An 18,972-nucleotide genomic window follows, 5' to 3' on the forward strand; every position below is an offset into this window, starting at 1 on the left:
GTGTCTCAGTATTTCATACAGCAAATACTACCTTATATATTTTTTATTAAAAACTTATAGAAGAATTAATCTGATCTGTTGTAGATCTGCACATACCCTAAGTACCAAAGTTTTTTTCACGGACTGGAAGACAGAAAACAAAAGCTGTAGAGTGGTGCAGGTGTCCAGGACACAAAAAAATGTGTGCAGAAGAAACAGGAAAAATAATGATGATGCGTAAAATGCAGCTTTAAACACTTATTAGCCTTTTGTATGTACAGACTGGTGATTGTTTTACTGAAAGAGTTACCTACATGTGCATTAGCCATTTACTTTATGTGCACAGTTTTCTGTATCACGTCCAGGCATATTTTACAGTCTGATTATGAAAACTCTGTCAGAAAAGGTTAGCAAGAAAAGTTTATGAAGATAGCAGAAAATATTTTGGAGAAAAAAGAAGAAAAAACCAGTATTGATTGAACAGAATGAAAGAGAAAGAGAGATAGAGGACATAGGGGAAATGTAAAAAGTTCAAAACCAAATTAATATTAGGCTGAAGGTTATATGTATCCTCTTTCTTTAATAAATATATTGTTTAATAATATATCTCGAGCAAGAAATAAATGAGAAAACTAACATATTGTGTAAATATGGGAGGAAATGCCAGAAGTAATAAAGAGAATGAAAAAGACAGTTTCAATGTATAAACTACTAAGCAGAAGGGAGGGTTAGAATGACTGTAGAGTAATGAACAAAAAAAGAAGAGAATAATAAAATAGAATAGAATACCATAAAAATAAAATAAGAAAAAACAAAATAATTGAGTGTTATATGAAAAACAATAAGAACTTTCACAAAGACTGAGAAAAAAAAATGTTTCAAGAAGAAACATTTTTTTCAGGAAGAAAAGAGGTGACTGAGGCTGCAGAACGTGTAAGAAGCAGCCAATTCATTTGTCTTGTATAACATTCTAAAAGTACAACTAATCTCCAGCTGAGATAGGGCAAGACTCAATAATTTTCAGACAAAATATCCAAACAGTTAAAGGTATTGGCTCTCAAAGCATAATACTGTTTTTCACACATCTTTACTCCCAGATTCAGTACAGTAAATAACTCTTTTGAACAGTGTTTGCTCATCTATTATTTTTAAACATGGAATAACTTGAAGATAGAAGACTTTATTTCCTCTGATGTTCCTTTTAGTATTTTCAGATTTTTTTTCTCTTTGACACTCTCTGCTAATTCTTCACATTAAGCATGGACAAACTCCCAATATTTTCTTTCTTAATTTTATAGGAGAGATGCATGAAAATAAATTAAACTTTGACAGAAGATTTATACCAGTTATTAATTATGGTCGAAATGGAATAATTGTCTCTGCTATTTTGATGATGCTTTTATTGTAATATTAATTGATTAGTGTTAGAATTCATTATTGCCTTTGGAAAATATTTCTATATATTTCTAGGTATTAGTGCAGTAGATAAAGTTGATATTTTATCAGTGTATGTAGGTAAGTAATTTAGATCAGATCATCCTAAAATAGCTATGTATTTATGGAAGCTATCAAAGAAATACTCTTTTATCATGCTTTTAGATTTGCACCTTGGTTGTTCAATAATGGGAAATTCTCATTTCTACTTTTATCATTCACGAATGTTAAAATTCATTTAAATCCTCTCCATAGCTTTCTCAAACTCTTCAGAAGTAACTGCAACGTAATGTTTGACATAAACTGTACATGTTAGAAAGAGATCTTCCATGGGAAATATTGCAATGGCTAAGATGGCAGTGCAAAACCTAGAGAGAAAAATAAATTGCCTTATTTAATTCTGAGTTGTGTGGTTGTAGTTTTTTTGATTCCACTGTTTCTGCAAAATATGTGCTAGAATGATCAAGTGGTTGAGAACAAGCAAAGGTTTTGGAATTTCTAAATTTGATAGACTAGCTTAGAAAGAAGAACCGAGTGCTTTAAATCTGTTAAAAACAAACAATTTTGTTTTTAACAAATTCCTTCATTAAGGGATTAATTTCAATGGATAGAACAATTAGATTTGGTTTACTATAATACAATGCTTCCTTTATTGATAATCTGAGACATTACACGTTTCAGCTTTCTAAATGTTTATGACTGCAAAACATCTATTATCTCAGAATGGTTTTGTACGAGTTTTAGACATTGGCTAGATTTTAAATAGGGATTATCATGTTACTGATCAAGTTATTTGACAGACTTGATCTGATTATTGACTTTTTTACTTCATATGTTTATTTTCATATATAGTATAATATCTTGGATCCATAAAAATAATGACAAATATTACTGTGAGTACATAATAGATTATATGCCTACTAAATTAGCTTTGGAAGCAAAAATCCTGGAGTGGAAAATTAGCTCATGGAGTGATAAGAATTACTTTTCCATGATGCTCATGTACAGGAAGATCACCTGGACAGACATCTGCTCAGTTTTGACTCCTAGAGTTTGTAATCCTAACAATCTTTTGGAGTTTGTTTGGGTTTGGGTTTTTTTTTAGGAACAGAATGTTTACATATTCACAAATACATGTATATATTTATCAAGTCATTGTTATACTTCCTTTAATCCTGGCATTAAGAAATATTTAATTTCTACGTTTAAACTTAATTTTTTCCCCTCCTGAATCTCCAGTAATTCAAGTGACTTTCAAATCCAGGGAATATTTTGTGCAGAAAGAGTTGTGAACAGTTTTACTTCTAGAGAAAGAAAAACAGCATGAGAAGGTGTCCTGCTTTTGGCCAAGGACAGGGTTAATTTTTGCAGTAGCTGTGAGGGGGTGGAGCCTGGAGCCCTGTGGGCATGGCCAGGACCCTAATGTTGTCTGATACTTTCTCACATTGTCAGGGGTGGGGGAAACGAACTTTTGCTCACTTTCAAGAAGAGTGCTCCTTCCAGTGGGACAATGTAGTTGGCACGAGCTGGTTGGTAGTTGTTGTGGGCTTTCCCTGTTAATTGTTTCTTTCTCTCTTTTGTTATTAATATTGTTATGGTTACTGTCATTTTCTTATCTCGTTGCTGTTTCCAGTAAATTGTTCTTATCTCAATCCATGATTTCACCTTTTGTGCCTCCAATTCTCAACTCCATCCCCAGAGTGGGAAGGGGAAGGGAAGTGAGGGGGAACAAGTGAGCAGTGTTTGGCTTGGAAGAGTCTTGGGAGGGGCAGTGAATTGGAGAGTACTATTCCTAAACCACAAGAGAAGGTGGGGAAAAAAGAGCTTAGAAAAAGAGAAAAAAATAAAACTTAGATGTCAGAACATACCCAGAAAGATTTTCAACTCTGTTCTTACATAGCAGAGGTGAAATGGTACATCAACACATATTGTTAAACAACAAAGATAAAGTAAACATAAATTCTAATGATGGCTAATGATGCTGAGGGAAAAAAGCCTCCAAAACAGTTAACTGAGGATGAGATAAAGAAAGGGTTTAATTTGTGCCTAGGTATAGACGTTACAAGACGCACACAGGCCGTGTTTAGGTGTTACAATTTATAATACTGCCCAACTAATTCAAAATTTTGTCCATCCCGTAGCTTTTGTCCTGCTTCACCCCCTGGCCCACCCCCTGGGAACTGGGTCTGGGGGCTTTTCAGGACCACCTCTTCAGCACCTTCACCATCTTCAGAGCACAAAGGGTACACGGTCACCCAGTTCTTGACTGTGTTCTGTCGTTTAGGCCAAGATGTGAGTGTTCTCTAAACAGCACAGGCCTGCCTTGACAAAAGACTAAACATTTTCTACTGAATTCAGGGGTAGAATTGATATGGGGAGTATGGAATGGGGTGAGAGGGTTGAGGAATGTGTAAACTAAAGGGTGCTAAAGGCTGAGGAATAAGGGCTGCTACTTCTAAAATCTACTTTTACTATTTAACTACTTATAAAACTAGGAAAATAAGAAAAAAACAGGTGGACCTTAAGGCATCACTAATGTAAATGATTTATTGAAATTGATATTTAAAAGTTCTTCAAACGTCACATAATAAAATTCTTCAACTCCAGTAAGGAGAGTACAAAAATATTTACCTTAAAACAATGATTGGATTAAAAAAAACCGTTATTCTTTATCTGGATTTAAATGATGAATAAATTTCAGTAGAATCAAATTGCACAGGTTCTGTTTCTGTTTTATTCCACTACCAGAAATGTCTATTGATTGCACATAGACCTTGTTAAGCAGCTTTTAATGACATTTTAGTCTAAGAAGGAACAAAGTCGGTATATAAATAGTTTAAAAAATTCACGATTGACGGTGCATTATTCAACTGTATGTCATTTTGTATACCTATATTAATTAAATTAAAAGATATATTTATATTTAAGTCACTCATTTCTGATTCAGACAATTTATAAAACATAATCTTCACCTTTACCCTTTCTTTATAAAGCCAATGTTCAAATTAAATTACAAATAATAAAATCCTGAAGTTATTGTCTGTCTCTCAGTCTGCATGATATTTTACCATAATAGTGTCTTGATGCTATTGATCAAGTGACAAAGATAGATTGTGCTGAGCAGATAGGGTAATTTTTAATTGGTAGAGATTGTTCAGAGACAAACTTTCTTTGATTATTCTTTCTTACCTTTGTTTTTATAGTCACTCTCTTCCTAGCTGTTGAAAGGTATTTATGATAAAAATTAATAGAGTCATCTGATATTAAAGACTATAAGTTACCATAACTGACACTAGTAAAATACTCCTATTGTAAGTCTGAAGAATTACACTAGCTAGATGCAGTCATCATCAAGGAAAGTAACAAAAAAGGAAAAACAGCAACCTGTAAAAATTACCTTATTTTTATTAAAAATAACCTTCTTTCATATTGATGAGAAACAGAGCAATTTGTTCTGGTTTTGACTGTTACAGGGTTAATCTTCATAATATCTGGTGTGGGGCTGTGTTTCAGATTCATTCTCAAAACACTCTTGATAACATAGGGATGTTTTAACTATTGCTGAGCAGTGCTTACACAGAGTCAAGGGTTTTTCTGCTTCTCACCCCGTCTCACCAGCGAGGGGGCTGGGGGTGCGCAAGGAGAGGACAGCTGATCCCACCTGACCAAAGGGGTATACTATAACTTATGGCACCATGCTCAGCAGGGGGCCTTTGTTCAGTGTGATGGTCTCCATCTTCCCAAGTCACTGTTGCGGGATGGAGCCCTGCATTCCTCTGGAGACAGCTGAACACCTGCCTGCCAATGGGAAGTCGTGAATGAATTCCTTGTTTTGCTTTGCTCATCCATATGGCTTTTGCTTTATCTATTAAACTGATTTTATCTCAAATCACAACTTTTCTAGCTTTTACTCTTCTGATTCTCTCCCCTATCCCACTGGAAGAGAGTTAGTGAGTGGCACTGTGGGACTAAGTGGGGATGGGGTTAATCCATGACACCTATATTTTACACCAATATTGAAGCAAAATAAAATATTAAGAATACTATTGTCTTTATCTCATGCAAGGATCCTTTATATCTAATTTTACATTGAATTATTAGGGCTTGTGTAGCAACTGATAAAAACTGAAGTTCTGGTATGAGGTGCCTGAAGTAATACTTTAAAGTTTATTTTACAGTTTAAACAATCTATCTCAATCTCATTTGATAATCTTTCTTCTGGTAAACTTGCAAATTGTCTTTAGTTAAACCACCATATTTACTGTGAGTCAGAATGAAACCATCAAATTCATCATGTGTGTGACCTGAGGCTATGTTTGAATGTGAATCTCCAGAGGACAAAACTCACTGATACAATGAACCTTAGACATTGATGTTATCTCATTTGTGTACGTCTGTCATTATGCTGAAGGACTTTTATATGAAAGAAAGACTTCTTTCCCTCAGAATACATGATATATAAATATACTTAGTATATCTTAATGCATAATATGAATAGTGGTTTCAGAAAAGGACAGCATTTATTTCCTTTGGTTTTTCAGTCAACTGCTTCTTAAGCATTATATATATTGCAGATAATTATTAGGTTTTTTTATCCTTTTAGAAATCTTCTCATAAGCAAAGGAAGATATAATTTTCCTAGCGTAAATCTTTTTATTTCTAAGTTTGATGATATAATGAAAGCTGTAAAACAGGATATTTCTTGATTCTGTCATCACTGAAGGGTTTTAACTCCATCAGTTTCTCAAATGTGTCCAGTACTAGATGAGAAGAAAGAAGAAAAAAAAATAGAGAAGTACCATTATCATAATAACATATTGAACAGATACTTCAAGAAGGTCCCCTGCCTCTTCCCCCACCCAGTCCATTTTCCTCTCCCTTCTCTTTGCTACCTTTCCTCTCCTTGCTCTGCCCTAAACTGCCCTTCAATTGCTCTTACCGTGAACTCTGGGTGAACACGTGTACTTGTACATGCGCAATTCAGAACAGTCAAATCTCTCTATATATCAGGTGATTCTGGACAACAGAAGAGGTTTTGCCTTAAGTCTGAGTCAGACTACAGTAAGAATTAGCTGATTCTTTCTATTGTATAGACTTCCTTAGAATAAGAACAATTAAAAAATAAGATAATAATTTTTCTTAAAACTTATGGCAGGATGAGTTTTAACATCTGCCCTGGGAACATCTGCCCAGGGAAACATTGTCTACCCTGCAGTGAAAGTAAATAGATTAGATACACAGAACTTACAATATGTTTTCCCTCATAATATCATAAATTATATGGTTTTGAAAAAAATATAAACCTCTGGTGTAATTTTTGTTTTGCAACTGTTTAAAACTCCACTGGTCACTATTCTCCTGGGAAAATAGAAAAGGCAGTTTAAAGTTATTGAGAATAATAGTTCTCTAAAGTTTGAAATGGCTCAAAAACTCTGCTAGACTTCCAGATTTTTTTTCCTACTTGTAAAGCTTCATAAACTTCACATTTGATGAGTGGAAGGCCATTTGTCATTTGTAAAAGGTTTGTACACTAATATCTAGTTGAAACATACTAGTTCAGCTGAGGGTGAGAGGAAGTGTTGGAGACAGAGAACAAGCTTAATTTATTGAATCTGACTAATCTTTTATGTTGTATGAATACATTCTAGCATACATTTTCATATTCATTCACTTTCAGTTTTTTAGACACATTACTAGGGGTCAGAAAATCAGGAAATTGCATTTAGATTAATACTATCAACAGTCCCATCTTTCCAGTCTTCTTTATTCTCAACTGAGAAACACTATACAAAAAAACAAATGACTGGTAAAATTTGGAAGTCAAAAATAAGAGGTCTAGAATATACATGGGTACAGTGGCAGGATCTGAGGGATAATAGGTTTTCTTTCAGGGATTTTTATTCTAGTAATTTTTTGGGTTTTTTATCTTCTTTAAGTTAATTGGTCATGTCATTTCAAAATCTCCCATTCCAGTGAAAGTGGAACTTTCAGCCCACTTAACTGGACTACCTTATCAGCTATATTTTCTCCTCTTCTACTGAAAGTTCTTCAGTACTATGCCTTATAAAATGGTAAAATATAAACACACAATTATGTCTATCATGAGATATGAGGTTGTTTTGGAATAAATAACCCATAAGTACTCTTTTCTTCTTTAGTACAATGCTGTCTTACTTTTGTAGAATGATGAATAACAGGGACACAGACTTCTTTCAGATCTCTTTAGCTCAAAATTCTGGGCCTAAACATGATGTCCTTACCTTCTCCTCCTAGCAGAGTAAAAGGGATGGAAAAAAAAAAAATCAGTGCAGTCAGAATAAAGGGGAATCCCTATGAGTGAAAGGACTTACTTCCTATAGATTTTGAAATCAGTCAGTATAGGAAAGCAAATGCTATGGGATGATTTTACTCTAGTAATCAGAATTTGCATAAGTACATTTATTTTGTTTCCATCCAGATGCCTGTACCAGAATAACGGTATTTTCCAGCAGTTACTTACAGAACTACTTTTCCGAACACTTGCTTTTTAAATGGTTACCACTGCCTATGTGGATATGAGAAATATAAGTTAAAGAGATACATTTCCTACAAATTTCTTGTCGTATGGACTTATACATGATCCCTTGAAATCAGTGATATCCAAGTGGATTCTCTTCTGTTCTTTTATGAAAAAGGAGAAGAAAATTCTCAAAAGAATTGTACTTCTGTCGGTGGGTTTATGAAAATAAGGATTTGTAGAATAAAGAGAATGAACATATTAAATAGAGCTTTAAATTGAATATGAATTTTTTGTGCATGAAAAGATGAAAGCAACAGCAATAATGCCTCAGTGGAAATAGGTAGAAAAGGATAGCCTGAATATTTGTCATACTTAAGTGTTACTAGAAAGAAATTACAATATAAATGCTTTGTTTCTTTTGATTATTTGCAACCTTGCATATAGTAAACCTTCTTACCTCAAGGACTTAAATAGTTCCAGAAAAACTATCCTTTATTTAAAAACATGGGAAGAGTCACAGTGGTTGAGACCAGATTTCCTCCTAATTTTGCTTCTTTTATCCGAGAGTGAAAATTAACATTAATTTAAGAAAAGGGGATAGTTTCAATGGATTGAACAAAATGCTCCTTTCCTTGTTGCACTTTCCCAGTTTCTAGTAAGTAAGTAGTACATATTTTTTGTGAGGATTAGAAGCAGCTTCAGCTCTTGGAATGTATATGTACCTGAATCAAAAGAGTTACTGGACTGAACATATAAGGGACAAAGAAAATGAGCTGAAACATCACATGTAATAAATTGGGACATGAAGTATGTAAGTATATACTTAATTAAGTCAGTTTAATATGCCATTGTGTTCTCATGACCTGGACATCAATGAAAGACATAACTTATTAAGCAGTCTAATCCCAAAAAGGAATCTAAAACAAGACTCATTTTCTGGTGGTGTGGAAACATTGCTGTGTCTCACCCATATGCTGAAAAGGGCCTAAAATCTAGATCTCCCACTTTCTATGCAAGTACTCTGAACAGTAAGGCATTCAATAAAATGCGTGGGCTGTTGGCAGCTTAAGTGACTTGCTTTAGATAGGAATTTGATATTTTGGTACTCTGCACTGATGGAAGTACTTACTGAAATTCCTGTTCAGGCATGAAGCTGTGTCCAGGCTTTTTATTAGGTGCCTCAGGTAGAGTACTTCTTCATTATATGGTCAGTGGGGATCAGTAAGTGATTCTGAAGTCTCCCAGAGTCTCGCTCAATTAGGTAGATACAATCTCCCCTTGAAAGCCTCAAGGCTCCTACATGTCTTCCATGGTTATATAAGGAACATAAGCACTTAAATGCCTGTTGTGTCTTTTTGGATCTGAATGCAAAGAAATGGTGAAGTCAACAATATATTTATGTAACTTCTCTCTTTTTAACAACGTGAAATCAACATCCAAACCAGGATTAACCATTACAGCACTGCATCAAAGTGGGTAGAGCAAGAATAACATCACATTGCCTAAGCTATTCCTGAATTAGTATTTACCTTTATAACTGTGCACACCATGCAATATCTTAAGTGAGCATTTATGACACATCAGGTTTTGGCTTCCTGTCCCTTCATATACAGAAGCACATCAATTTTACATGTAAGTATGGGAAAGACCTAGAACCAGGTAGCCCTTTGAGTAAATCAAATAATAAGGAGATTTTTAACTGTATTTGATCAGTAGACTCAAAGGATCATATATCAGTGAAATTCATGTAGATGAATTGGTTAATGCTCACATTAGAATCTCTTGATATCTGCAATTCTGTGTTTTCAGCACTCATAGTTCTATTGATATATTAATCAAAGGAATTTCTGCTTAAAGATTTGTGAGTGGGAGACAAGGTCTTTCATTTTGATAGTATTTAAAGCCCAAAGGTAAAAGCTGAATTTATATCCTCAGTCAATAACGAACATCATGTACAGTACAGTATAACCAGAACTCTTTTTATTTGGTATATACCATTGTTTTAATACTTGGTTTGTTGAATCCATAAATGCAATAGCATTTTCAAGAACTGTGGGGTTTTTTGTTTGTTTGTTTGGCTTGTTTTTTATTATTATTTTTGTAATCTAACCATAAATATTTCAATTTTTAAATTATTTATGAAACTGCAGAGATATATATAATGGTTCCACACAATGGAAACTGTGTCAGTCTTTTATATTTTTAATGGTGTCACGTCAGGGCAAACAGGTAGTTTACCTGTCCAAGGTGCTACAGATCTTCTCAGCAGTCTTTTTTTTTTTAAATTTTATTTTTGGTGAAAGGTTTATCTTTTTGCATTCTCATGGATACCGAGTGGTTTTATTGGAGGAAAAACATCTGGATTACTCCTGTGGGATTTATACCTGACTAAATGTTAGTTTTCATTTTGCATGAACTAAAAAGAATAGGAACAACAGGAATAAACAGGTAAAATACATGCATAATTGCAACATGTCAAACTGCAAGCAATTGAACAATTTCCCAATATGACTCTAAATTTCTGTCAGCTGCATCAATAGAAGCCTCGACATCTTCCAAACAAATAACTGTATCATGCTGCATATCAATTTGAAATTCTTTCATGTTTGTCAGGATATCCTTAACTTAAAAAAAAGACAATACTTCCTTCATATATGTTACACTGACTCCTGAGGCTGAATTTTCATCATTTTTCCAGACATCTTCTGTTATTTCATTGATATCGGTACTTTTAGCAGAATTTAGAAAATGTTGCTGTCCTCAAGAGTACATTTGAATACAGAAACTGCCTCCTAGATTTTGGATAATCTGCCATTGTTTTGAAATATTGTTCAATAGGTATTCCTGTAATACATAAATTTTAATTCTTTAAAGTTTTAATTTTCAAAAATAATATTGTTTGAAAGTTTAAGAATTTGAAGTCTCTGAATCTGAACTGCAGTTAGGTATTTTAGACGTAACCAAAACTTCCATAAATGTAACTACTATCAATTTGGTATTTTTTAAGAATCATGTATATTTTTCTGTGTATCCTCATTGCGTGAGTTTTCTTGCTGAAATCTACATCTATTGTGAATAGAATATCATGGATGTGTCAGTACAGGGACAGAAAAACTGTGTGTATGTGTGTATGTCTACTCATGTGGATCTTCCAGAACCTTCACGAATGTCACTAGCCATTTTTATATATATAACTGAAATGAGCACACTTAACACAGGAATAGAAAAGGGGCGATGTCATGCTAAAATAAACTTTGTTCCCCTCTCTCCCCAAACAATAAAACACACTGCGTTTCAGACAATGTTATGTGGAAAATGAAGACCAAAATACTGACTTGGTGTCATCATAGTACCATGTGTATGATCAGGGGGTTCGTGACATTTTCAAAAAAGTTACAAATAACCCTCCAACAGCCATCAGAAGCTTAATTCCAAACTGTGTCTTCAACTGGTTTTGTGGACAAAAAGCTACAATCACAATCAAGAACATTCAGAACAGCAGGAGGACAAAAAAATATCATAAAATGCATGTTCTGAGTTCTTTTGGAAAGACTAGAACTACCAAAACTAAGAGAATCATGTCCATGTATTTCACTTTCTTATTTTAAAGATTTAAAAAAGCCTAGTTGTGTTTTCTCTGATTCTAGAGATTAAAAGCAGATAAACATCATCTTGTTTATTTTATTTTAATGACAGAAGTTAAATTCATAACAAAGAGACAGAAAAATAGAGAGCAAGGATAAAGAACAAAGAAAATTGATCATCAGAAAGTGGCCAAGGAGGCTATGAACTTATGCTATAACAGTAACATAAATATAAAGGACTGATTCAACCAAAGTCTTCTTTCCAATGACCATTGTGCAATTACCTTAGGACAGTAATTGTCTTTCATATGACATTTGTGAAGGATGATAAGATAAATAACCACAGCCACGTTAAACAATGAGAAACAGATCGTCATCAAGAGAACAAATGGTGCTTCTATTTTTGTACCATTTCATTATAAACTAAAGCAAGTCACGTACTTACTGAATACATTGGATTAATGCTGTTCATCCATCTATCTGTTTGCACATTGATATATAGATATAGAGATATATAAATATTGATAATATTTAATGTTCTGTTCATACAAAAATACGAGACATGATACTATGATTTATCTTTTTTGGAGCTGAACAGCAGTGAACAAAGATGACTCTAGAATAGAATAGAATATTTTCATTTGGAAGGGATCTACAACAGTCATCTAGTCCAACCACCTGACCATTTCAGGGTTGACTAAAAGTTAAAGCCCGCTTTTTAAGGGGATTGTCCAAATACCTCTTAAACAGTGACAGGCCTGGGACATCAAATACCTCTCTAGGAAGCCTATTCCAGCATTTGGCCAGCCTCTTGGTAAAGAAACGCTTCCTCGTGTCCAGTCTGAAACTTCTGTGACACAGTTTTGTTCCCAAAAAACTGTGCTACTAATTTCTCTCATTTAATGGGTACACTGCAGGAAGGTGAGGTATACAGCCCTAATGATCCCATGAACAGATCCTTCTTCAGTTCCTTGCATTGCAAATGGTCATGCATGAGACAATGCCCTACTTATCTCCCACACCTATTATTGGAGATAAATGGTGGATCTGCATAACAATGATACTTGTATTAATCATTAAAGTCATTACTTTCCTGACTTGCTATTAATAAGGAAATTCTCCTGCCTGTAAAATCTTGTCTCCTGCTCAAACAGCTCAACAGCTAAAGATGATCAGATAAGCATAATAGCCCAGTTCATTCAAACTCAAGATGATACTCAATAAACATAATGTATCTCATCAGCTAGTGCTACAGTTGTGGCATTCCATTCAATTTTCCAGATTCCCATCTCGGCTCAGACAAGATTTTTCCACCTTTCTTTCTTTATCTATGTAGCAGAAACTCACAATTTATCTAGTGTTTTAAGTTAACCTTGGCTAATAGCTAAACACTCACTCAGGTGGTCACTCCTCAGCATGACGAGTGGAGTAAACAGGATTAGAAAGCTTCTGGGTCAACATAAGGACAGAGAAGTCACTTACTAGTCACTGTTTTGACTAAAACACACTTGTCATTGGGGAAAATTAATTTAACTTACTTGGAATTCAAGAGATTTGGATAGCAAGAAATGTGACAACTGTCAGAGAATCATAAAATGATTTAGTTTGGAAGTGACTCCTAAAGATCCAACACCCTCTGCCATGGGCTGGGACACCTTCCTCTAGACCCAGTTGCTCAAATCCCCATCCAATCTGGCCTCGAACTTCCAGGGATGGCATAACCACAACTTCTCTGGGCAAACTGTTCCAGTGCCTCACCACCCTCACAGTAAAGAATTTCTTCCAAGAGTCTAGTTTAAATCTACCCTTTGTCAGTTTTAAGCCATTACTTTTTGTCCTATCACTATCTGTCTGTTTAAAAAGTCTGTCTCCATCTTTCTTATAGGCCCCTTTTGGGTACTGGAAGGTTGCTACAAGGTCTCCCTAGAGCCTTCTTTTCTCCAGGCTGAATCCCAACTCTCTCAACCTGCCTTCATAGGAGAGGTGCTCCAACCCTCTGAATGTCTTTGCAGCCTTTCTGTGGACTTGCTCTAACAGGTCCATGTCCTTCTTATGTTGGGTTACCCAGACCTGGATGCAGTACTCCAGGTGGATTTTCACAAGAGTGGAGTAAAGGGGGAGAATCACCTCCCTCAACCTGCTGGCCACACTTCTTTTGATGCAGTCCAGGACTAAAATACTAAAACTATGCTTTTCCTCGTCTCTTTCCCAGGTTCAACTTCCCTTAATCAGGCATTGGAATGGACTGCCCAGGGAGGTGTTGGATTCACCATCCCTGGAGTCTTCTAAGATGAGACTGGATGTGGCACTCAGTGCTATGGGCTAGTAACCATGGTGGTAATGGATCAAGGGTTGGACTTGATGATCTCAGAGGTCCCTTCCAACCCGACTGATTCTATGATTCCCAATTCTTCTACAGATCCCCAACCCTCTCCAAGCAGCAGAGGAGGGATGGAATGGGGAGTTTTGGTTAGCACAAGGCAGTTTCTTTCTCCATCTCTCCTTTTTTCTCACACTTTTCCCTGGCTCCAATGTGGTGTTTCCATGGCTTGCAGTTTATTCAGAATATACTCTTCTGCTTTGGCAGGCAGCAGAAAATGCTTTGCAATGGAGTATCTCCTTATCTTTCTCCTCTTCTGACCCTGGTGTTTGCCCTTCTCTTCTCACTCATTTTGTTTCTCCTTTGCTGTGCAACGTTTTGTCCTTTTTTATTTACTTTTTCCCAGATGGCCTGCCACCTTGGCTGCTGGACTCACCTCTGTGCTGGGGTGGGTTTAATGGAGCTGTCTGGAACAATTTGTCATGTGGCAGCCCCATCCTCTCCTCACAGAGAGGCCCCTCTGCAGCCTCCCACCACCAACACCTGGAGACACCTGCACCCAGAACACAAAAGCATTCATGCCGCCCATAGCATTACATTAAAAGTCACAGCGACATGGAGGAAGAGGAACTGGCAATTGTTGGTGTACCTACAAATCTAAATCATACCCCAACTATTCCAATCTGGCCGTTTCTCTCACAGCCTACTTCTCCCTCATTTCTGTGTTTCCAATCTCAGTTGCTACTTTGGAAAGTCACAAAGAAATTTAGGCCCTACTCAACTAACTAACTAAGATTCAGAGTTTTATTGGTTTTTGGTGGATAGTCTAGGAAATGCTGTGAATTTTTTTCTATGGTCAGTATGAATGTGCATATCTGTATGTGGTATGGTCTAATTAAGTGATACTTAATTGACATCTACATATATATTGATCCAAAAGAAACTACAGAAAGTCTGTGATCTAAAGAAAATATCTTACGTGTGTACTGCATTTTTGTCATCAGAATTAGTGGAAAAAATAAAAGAAAAAGCAGCAAAACAAATGTAAATTTATGTCTATTCTTTTAATTTATATTCTTTTGTATTTTTTCCTCTTTTTTTTTGGTTTTTTTTTTTGGTTTTTTTTTTTTTTTTTTTTTTTTTTTTTTTTTTTTTTTTTTGGTTTTTTTTTTGTCCAGAGAAGGGCAACAATGCTGGTGAAGAGTCTAGAGAGTAAGTCATATGAGGTTGTTTAGTCTGGACTAAAGTAGGCTCAGGAGAGACCTTATCTCTCGCCACAACTACCTGAAAGGAGGTTGTAGCCAGGTGGGAATCAGATGCTTCTCCCAGGCAACAAGCATCAGGATGAGAGGACATAGCCTCAAACTGCACAAGGGAAGGTTCAGGTAGGACATCAGGAAGACTTTCTTCATGGAAAGGGTTGTAAAGCATTGGAGTGGATTACCCAGGGAGGTGGTGGAGTCATCATCCCTGAAGGTGTTCAAGGAATAACTGGATGTGGCACTTAGTGCTATGGTCTAGCTGACAAGGTGATGCTTGGTCAAAAGTTGGACTCAACGATCTTGGAGGTCTTTTCCAATTTTAATGATTCTTTGATTCTGTATGTACTGTCAAGCCGTTTTTGATTACTATTCATGATCACAGCTTTAATATTTATCCTACATGCATGCATACATACACACCTTTGTGTATGTTACAAATACTCCTTAAAAAAATCAGAATTTAACCCTGAAATAGTTAAGTTATCTCTATGGTTTAAAATATTTGTACAAGATAAATTTAAAACATTTGACTTTTAATCCTTAATACTAAAGAGATATGTTTAATGTGCTGCCACTGGTGAAGAAAAGGAGGGTTTTCTCTTTGTCTGGAATCACATTATCAGGTTGGCAACATGAAGTTCAGCTCAGAAATTGGAAATAATTATAGCATTTTGCTACATATCCTTATTATTATTATTTTCAATATTTTCAATATTCACAGCAATGTACAGTAAGGTAAGAACTCTAGTTCATTCTTCTAATGAGAAAGAGCTTAAATACTTTAAGCTAGCATTACTCAGAAGAGCTTCATGTATCTAATTGCCAGAGTACTAGAGTGTACTCACCTTGAGATTATTCCAGGGTGAACATCAAAGTTATTTCTTGTCTCAGATAAGCTTGCATCCTTAACTGATTATTACCATAAGCTTTCGAACATGGAAACAGTGCTGAAATCTCAAGGCAACAGACTTGATAAAGCATATATTTGTATCTTAACTTTATCCAGGTTGGAAATGAAACCCTTCCACTACCCCTTAGCATTTTTTTATCCATTTCTAACAGAGAAATACATAAAACTGGGAAAAAAAATAGTACTACAGGAGAAGTATTTTGGTTCTGGAAGCAGACGAGAGGTGAAGCAAAGGGTGGGTGGCTGGGGGCAGGTTGTGAGCAATTGGTAGAAGCTGCTGACTGGAGTTCTAGCACATAACGTATGCATCATTGCATAGCTATGAAAGTATAAAACTTATGAAGCCTTCCACTAAACTTTGTTGCAGTCTGAAACTCAGATACCAACAGAAAAGGAACTGCTAGGATTAAACAGGAAACCTTGGGCCGTAGAGGCTGGGGAAAAAAACACCATCTGAAAGATCGGACAAGATCACTGTCCTGATCTCCCCTAGCAGGATGTAGAGAGACTTTGCATGATGCTATCAGATATCCCCTTGTTTTCTCCCTCCCTGTCTAAATCCTTCTTTTGGGTAAAAGTTTATCACTCTTCTCTAATGTAACCCTGCTTACTGGAAATATCAAACCTTTTTCCCCAAAATGTAAATACTGTCCGAGTAATGTAAAATCATTTTTCTCTTATGTCACCCCTGTTACTGCAAACGCTGATTGTAGAAACCGCTGTTTGGAATAACCCTGCCTCCTCATTAGCATGTAAGCCCCCAAGACCCTTAAATAGCACTCGTATGTTCAATAAATCATGCCAGTTTTTTGCCTCTATATGTGGGATCATGTTAGCTTTATTGGACCATTACAAAACCTGAACCAAGTTGATGTTGTTTTTCAAGACTTTGTGCTATCATAGTAACCATATCAATATGCCACTGCAATTCAGACAAAACTAAGTCAGAGTTTCAGTCTATCAGCACAGGAACTAGCCATTTAATATACTGTCAGGTTGAAAAAACTGTTTTGAGATGTAAAGTATTTTGTCCAGAGAGTTTTGAGATGTAAAGTGTTTTTTCCAGAGAGATAAGCTTCTTAGGTCAGTCTAAGAAAGATATATCCTTTAAAAGTGTAAAACTATGTTTCATAAAAGGAAAATTAACTTTGGTTTAACACTGATGAAACTCAAAGCAATTGTCTGTGGTACCAAGTTGTCTTGTAGAATTATGCTGTCTCTTAATTACTGCTCAGTCTTGCTTTGTTTGTTATTATGTTTTTGAAACAATTTTGGAGCACTCTTAAAAGTCTCCTGGAATGTTTTCACTCTTAAAAGCTGGTCAATATGCAGGAAATGTTCATCATCCTAAGCATGATACAACAGATGAAAATTATCTCATTACAAATTTGTGGTCAGCTAGTCAGGCCACTCACCTGGAACACGATAAGCACCAGAGTATTCTTGTTGTCCTACTCTTCTCCTATGGTGAACAGGCAGACAGCAGCTTTCTGACAGCACTTGAATTATGTAAATGCACTTGTGCAGAAGCCTAAGGTTAGGCATCTACAAATAAATTCCAGGGCTACACTTATGCTGTAGTGACAAGAGCAAGAGTTACTTGCATTTTTCAACCAAACACACAGTTTAGGTTCCTAATAGTCTTTTCTAGATCTCATATCTCATTTTAATTTTTCTAATGTAGTGCTGTGTCATGGTAATTAGTTACACAGACTATATGTATATATAGGACTTTTTTTTCAAATGGAAGAGAAACTAGAAGAAACTAGAAGAGTCTTTTAAGTGTTAATAGTAATAACATAATAACAAACCATCCATACAACTGCATATTAAGGAAAAATATGTTAATGTTAGGGTCTGTCTCCTATTTGTAATAGCAAGTTTAAACTAAAGATAGTCTTCTTAATTTTAAGTCAAAGAACTTCTGAATAATTATATTTTTTCAATATTTTCTTTCTGATAGTATTGTGGATGATATTTATCCTCAATATAATATCATTTTTGTAGATTTTTTTCATTCTTTGTTTGACACAATGCCATTTAACTATGATGTTTCCTGATTTCAGTGCCACAGAAGAATTTCATTTTATTAATAGTAAGAACTCCTGAATCTCCAGCAGGCCTTGTCATCACTATGCTTTATTTCATATCTCCTCTATAATAATACTTTTGTTCTATGAAATCAAATGAAATAACTTATTCTTTTAAGGTGTCTTAACAATGAATATCATAATTATAGTTGGAAATCTTATAAGCCTCTAGAAGAAGACATCCTAGTGCTACTGAACATCAGTGAAGATGTGAGATCCTAATTCTTTCAGGTGCTTCAAAAATAGTTTCATTTTAAGATTACTTTACAGTAAACTGATTTGTGTTCTTTCAGACTTTAAATTTACTCTGTCAAGAAACTTATATAACTCATAACTGTGAAAATTTACTGAACTAAATTACAAGCAAGGTATATATCACTCTTAAGACCCCTAATATATAAACTTTAATGCTTGTTAAACACCAAAAAATGTAAAAGGTTTTTAAACTTCTTTTAGACTTAAGAATTCCATATATTTTAATATTTTATCTTCTATGCCCTAGACTTTTTTCTACCAATCAGCTTATAGTTGTGATGATTACATTCTGCTCCATACTTTGGTCTTTTTCCAGACAGCGTGAGTCCTGTGGGATGCATCAAAGAAAGCCATTAGCGCACTTATTGGTGTAAAACTTGCATGATGCCATAAATCTTTTAGCAAGTGGATTTGGAAGATGTTTTTGTGAAGGTTATGCGTGTAAGGTAAGCTACATTACATGAGCCTTCAATGTGTGCCTTCAACATTACACTTTCTGACATTTAATAAAACAGTGATTGTAAAGAGCTGCATCCTCAAGAGGCCTTGTTATGCCAGCACCAGTGCAAAGGGAATACTCTCGGACTATCTCCTGTGTTTTAGTTGTAAAAGAATATTTTTTATTTTCCTGAGCTATCT

Source organism: Lepidothrix coronata, unplaced genomic scaffold (genome assembly GCF_001604755.1).
Source record: "Lepidothrix coronata isolate B3197 unplaced genomic scaffold, Lepidothrix_coronata-1.0 Scaffold50, whole genome shotgun sequence".
Taxonomy (NCBI): Eukaryota; Metazoa; Chordata; class Aves; order Passeriformes; family Pipridae; genus Lepidothrix; species Lepidothrix coronata.